Genomic DNA, 5,953 nt, shown 5'->3' with positions numbered 1-5,953 from the left:
CTTCAGAGGGTGGATTTCTCAGTGTTGCTTTTTCCCCAGGTCTCCAAGTCCCTCAGTGTGTGTGTGTGTGAGTGTGTGTGTTTTCTTTGCAAGATTGGCACTTGAGCTAACGTGTGTTGCCAGTCTTTGTCAGTCAGAGGCTAGATTTTTCAGTATCGCTCTTTCCCAAGGTCTCCACTCCCTTGCTCTTTTCTTTCTTCCTACCTTTCTTTCTTTCTTTCTTTCTTTTTGGCTTAAATATTGTCACCTGAGCTAGGCTCTGTTGCCCTGCTTCCTCCGTTTCAGCGGGTACCTTTTTTCAGGGTTGCTTTTTCACCGGGTCTCCTCGCCATTGTAGTTTTTTTATTTTATTTTATATTTTTGCTTAATGATTGCCACCTGAGGTAGCCTCTGTGGCCCATCTTCGTCAGTTTCAGAGTGTGGATTTCTCCGTGCTGCTTTTTCCCCAGGTCTCCACGCCCTTGTGTGTTTCTTTTGCTTAACGATTGCCACCTGAGCTAGTCTCTGTTGCCCATCTTTGTCAGTTTCAGAGGGTAGATTTCTCAGTCTTGCTCTTTCCCAAGTTCTGCACGCCCTTGTGTGTGTGTGTGTGTGTGTGTTTTTTTTTTTTTTTTTTTTGCTCAAATATTGAACCAAAGCTAGCATCTGTTGCCCATCTTCGGCAGTTTCAGAGGGTAGAATTCTCAGTGTTGCTTTTTCCCCAGGTCTCCACGCCCTTGTGTTTCCCTTTTGCTTAAAGATTGCCACCTGAGCTAGCCTCTGTTGCCCATCGTCGTCAGTTTCAGAGGGTACATTTCTCAGTGCTGCTTTTTCCCCAGGTCTCCACGCCCTTGTGTGTTTCTTTTGCTTAACGATTGCCACCTGAGCTAGCCTTTGTTGCGCTTCTTTCTCAGTTTCTGAGGGTGGATTTCTCCGTGTTGCTTTTTCCCCAGGTCTCCACGCACTTCCTTTTATTTTTCCTTAAAAATTGCCACCTGAGCTAGCCCGTGTTGCCCATGTTCGTCAGTTTGAGAGGGTGGATTTCTCAGTGTTGCTTTTTCCCCAGGTCTCCACGCCCTTGTGTGTTTCTTTTGCTTAACGATTGCCACCTGAGCTAGCCTCTGTGGCCCATCTTCGTCAGTTTCAGAGGGTAGATTTCTCAGTGCTGCTTTTTGCCCAGGTCTCCACGCCCCTGTGTGTTTCTTTTGCTTAACGATTGCCACCTGAGCTAGCCTCTGTTGCCCATGTTCGTCAGTTTCAGAGGGTGGATTTCTCCGTGCTGCTTTTTACCCGGGTCTCCACGCCCTTGTGTCTTTCTTTTCTGCTTAAAGGTTGCAACCTGAGCTAGGGTCTGTTGCCCATGTTCCTCAGTTTCAGAGGGTGGATTTCTCCGTGCTGCTTTTTACCCGGGTCTCCACGCCCTTGTGTGTTTCTTTTGCTTAACGATTGCCACCTGAGCTAGCCTCTGTGGCCCATTTTCGTCAGCTTCAGAGGGTGGATTTCTCAGTGTTGCTTTTTCCCAGATCTCCACGTCCCTCAGTGTGTGTGTGTGTGAGTGTGTGTGTTTTCTTTGCAAGATTGGCACTTGAGCTAACGTGTGTTGCCAGTCTTTGTCAGTCAGAGGCTAGATTTTTCAGTATTGCTCTTTCCCAAGGTCTCCACTCCCTTGCTCTTTTCTTTCTTTCTTTCTTTCTTTCTTTCTTTCTTTCTTTCTTTCTTTTTGGCTTAAATATTGTCACCTGAGCTAGGCTCTGTTGCCCTGCTTCCTCCGTTTCAGCGGGTACCTTTTTTCAGGGTTGCTTTTTCACCGGGTCTCCTCGCCATTGTAGTTTTTTATTTTATTTTATTATTTTGCTTAATGATTGCCACCTGAGGTAGCCTCTGTTGCCCATTTTCGTCAGCTTCAGAGGGTGGATTTCTCAGTGTTGCTTTTTCCCCAGGTCTCCACGCCCTTGTGTTTTCCTTTTGCTTAACGATTGCCACCTGAGCTAGCCTCTGTTGCCCATGTTCATCAGTTTCAGAGGGTAGATTTCTCAGTGTTGCTTTTTCCCCAGGTCTCCACGCCCTTGTGTGTTTCTTTTGCTTAAAGATTGCCACCTGAGCTAGCCTCTGTTGCGCTTCTTTCTCAGTTTCAGAGGGTAGTTTTCTCAGTGTTGCTTTTTTCGCCAGCTCTCCACGCCCTGGTGTCTTTCTTTTCTGCTTAAAGGTTCCAACCTGAGCTAGCGTCTGTTGCCCATGTTCCTCAGTTTCAGAGGGTGGATTTCTCCGTGCTGCTTTTTACCCGGGTCTCCACGCCCTTGTGTGTTTCTTTTGCTTAACGATTGCCACCTGAGCTAGCCTCTGTTGCGCTTCTTTCTCAGTTTCTGAGGGTGGATTTCTCAGTGTTGCTTTTTCCCCAGGTCTCCACGCCCTTGTGTGTTTCTTTTGCTTAACGATTGCCGCCTGAGCTAGCCTCTGTGGCCCATTTTCGTCAGCTTCAGAGGGTGGATTTCTCAGTGTTGCTTTTTCCCCAGGTCTCCACGTCCCTCAGTGTGTGTGTGTGTGTGAGTGTGTGTGTTTTCTTTGCAAGATTGGCACTTGAGCTAACGTGTGTTGCCCATCTTTGTCAGTTTCAGAGGCTAGATTTTTCAGTATCGCTCTTTCCCAAGGTCTCCACTCCCTTGCTCTTTTCTTTGTTTCTTTGTTTCTTTGTTTCTTTCTTTTTGGCTTAAATATTGTCACCTGAGCTAGGCTCTGTTGCCCTGCTTCCTCCGTTTCAGAGGGTACCTTTTTTCAGGGTTGCTTTTTCACCGGGTCTCCTCGCCATTGTAGTTTTTTATTTTATTTATTTATTTTTTTGCTTAACGATTGCCACCTGAGCTAGCCTGTGTTGCCCATGTTCGTCAGTTTCAGAGGGTAGATTTCTCAGCGTTGCTTTTTCCCCAGGTCTCTACGCGCTTGTGTGTGTGTGTGTGTGTGTGTGTGTGTGTGTGTTCTGCTTAAAGATTGCCACCCGAGCTAGCCCCTGTTGCCCATCTTCGTCAGTTTCAGAGGGTAGATTTCTCAGTGTTGATTTTCCCCCAGTTCTCCACGCCCTCGTGCTTTTTTTTTTTTTTTTAATTTCCTTAAATGTCGGCACCTCAGCTAGCCTCTTTTTCCCATCTTCGTCCGTTTCAGCGGGTAGACTCTCCGCCTGCCTTCGACAGACCCTCTGCGCTTGAAAGCTTTCCTCCTCCCGTCATCACGGTCCTTCTCGGATGACGTGCCTGGTTTCGGTTTGACCGTCCCCGCCCGCCCTGATTTTCTAAGTCCTCCCGGGAGCCCCGGGGGCGCTCCGGCCGCTCCGGGAAGCGGCGGCCTCCCGGCCGCACCGGCTCAGCCCGGCCCGGGCCGACCCCTGGCCTCTCTGGGGGAACTCTCCCCGTCCCCTTCCCGGTGAGCGCCCGAGAAACCTTTTCCGGGTCCCCCTCCTGCGGCTGGGGCTGCGCCTTGGCGGCCGGGAGCCCGCGGGCGGACGCCCCGGGGCCGAGCTGGGCCGGGAGGCTGGGTCCGAGGGGGCGCCGGGACGGGATCTGGCGGCCCGGCGGCCCGGCTGTGCTCCCCGGCGGGCCCGCGCTCCGGCTCCGTCCCGCTGAGGCGGTCGCCGGTCGCCGGGTGCCACCTGGCGGCCGCTTTTATATCGTCTCTTTCCTCCGGAGCTCCGGCGACGCGGGCCAAGGGACGGGACTCGGCCGCGGTGACCGAGGCAGAGTCCCGGGAGGCCGGCGTCGCTGGCGGGATCTGGCCCGGTGGCGCCGGTGCGTGAGCGCGACGCCCGCTCGCCGGAGATTGGAGGTGCAGGCTACTGAGGGAGGTGGCTGTCGCCGCGCCGCCCGGTGCCGGCCGGGGTGTGGGGCCTCCCGGACGGGTCGACCAGCAGCCGCCGGTGCCCCTCCGTCCCCGGGAGGGGGTGGGGGGCCACCGCGGGGGAACGGGCGAGGGAACTCGTCCCGTGCCCGGCCGTCGTCCTGAGGGCGGCCCGGTGGTCGGGCCTTCCGCGTCGCCGATCCCCTTTCCGCGCCCCGCTCCGGAGGTGGGGGACCGGCCGGGGCCTTGCGGGGGAGGCCCGTGGAGGGGCGCGACGGGCTCGGCCGCCGGGCTGGCCTTTTCCCCACTGGTCTTCCGAGTCGACCGGCTCTGGCGGTGGGGACCGGGCCCGGTCCTCGGATGCCTCCTCCTCCGTGGCAGTTTTTTGTCCAAGTCCCGCCCTGGAGAAGAGCGTGGACCGGCCCCGGGAGCCCTCGAGGGCGGGCCGGGGAGGGCGTCCCCGGCCGGGACGCGTGCCCGGGGTGGGTCCGGGCCGTCGGACCGGACTTCTCTCTCCGAGTTTCGCGGGTCGCGTCTTTGTCCGGAGGTGGGAGGGGGCCGGCTCGAGGCGTAGGTGGAGCCCCGGCTGAGGGACGGGAGCCACGGTCCCGCCCCGGGCCCGGTCGCCGGAGGCTCCTCCGTGGAATTCTTTTCTAAGTCCTGACCCGGCGACTCAGAGGGAGGGACCGACCGGTCCCGGCCCGCGCGGGCGGCCCGGGGAGGCTGTCCCCGGCTCCCCCTGCCGCCACGCTTCTGGGGTCGACCAGATGGCCCCGGGAGCTCCGGGCCTGGTGGCGATGGGGTCGTGCTTGGGGTCTGGTGGCCGTGGCCGTGATCCAGGGGTTCCCCTCGTGATCCGTGGGTGGGCCCCGTCTCCGGGCGCGGCGATTCTTGCCCCTGAATGGGTGGTTTTGTGCCGCCAGATAAGTGCTGACACGCTCTGCTCGGGTGACAGTCGCCCGAGAGCTTCCGGGTGCCTGGATGCGTGTGCGGGGAGGTCTCCGGGCTCTGGCCGAGAACCGGACGCCCGTTTCCACCCCCGCCGCTTGAGCCGCCCGCTGGGGCCTGCGCGCCGGCTCTTGTGCGTTCCAGGCGTCCCCGCGACCGTGGTGCCACCTCCGGTCTCTGGTACCCGAGGGCGGCGGGGTTAGGGGCGCGGGGTCCTCTACCACGTGCACTCCCTGCTGCCGGCACCCGGGTGCGGTCGCGACTTACCCCGTCCCGCCGGCTCCGTGCCAGTGCGTGTCAGGCGTTCTCGTCCTGGGGTCGTCGCCCGCGCTTGCTAGAGGAGGAGGGGGGCCGGTGAGGCTGAAGCAGGCTCCTCCGCTCGCTGTCCTCGCCGGCCTTCCCTTGCTCGGGGATCCCTCGCGTTATGCTGCTGATCGATGTGGTGATGCTGTGCTCTCCCGGGCCGGGCCTAAGCCGTGCCAGACGAGGGACGGACGTTCATGGCGAACGGGACCGCTCTTCTCGCTCTGCCCGCGGGCCCCCTCGCCCGTTCTCCCCCGCTGCGAGTGGCGTGTGGGAGGTGGCAGGGGTGCGGAATCCGGCCCGACCTCGCTCCCCCGCCCCGTGCCTTGTGGCGTGGGCGGTGTCGGGGTCTCCGTGACGCGGCGGATGCTCCGCCTGTGCCTCTTGGCTGTGTCTCGCGGGCGGCCCTCCCCACGGTGGGGCGGGCCGTGTTGCCGCCGCGCCGCGCGCCTTCTTGGACGCGTGAGCGCGCTCCCCCGGCCGTTGGCGGTGCCCCTGGAGTGTTCCAGGTCGTCCCTCAGGCGCCTGAGGCCGATTGGCGGTGTCGTTCCCTGTTCCCGTCGCCCTCCTCAGGTGACCGCTGCGCTGGTGTGTCTGAGAAGCGGGGGGTCGAGTCGGTAAGGGAGGCGTGCCCGTCCCCCTCGGGGGGGACGGGTGCCTCGTCGCCCCCCCCCACGGCGTGCCGTGTGGGGGCGGGCAGGCTCGGGCGCGTGCCCGCGTGTTCCCCTTGCTGGGGTTTCCACGCGGGTGTGGGAGTGATCGTGGCGGGCCGAGCCAGCGGCGTGATGCTGGCTCTTTGGTTGGGAGGTGCTGTTTGATCGGCACCTCCGTCCCAGTCTCTGCCTCCCTTGGTCTCGGCCTGAGGGGAGGCACTGACTTGGGAGCCGCACAGGGGCCT

Source organism: Equus caballus, unplaced genomic scaffold (assembly GCF_041296265.1).
Source record: "Equus caballus isolate H_3958 breed thoroughbred unplaced genomic scaffold, TB-T2T unassigned-0002066, whole genome shotgun sequence".
NCBI classification, from domain to species: domain Eukaryota; kingdom Metazoa; phylum Chordata; class Mammalia; order Perissodactyla; family Equidae; genus Equus; species Equus caballus.
The sequence above is the reverse complement of the archived record's forward strand: the minus strand, read 5'-3'. Positions refer to the sequence as shown.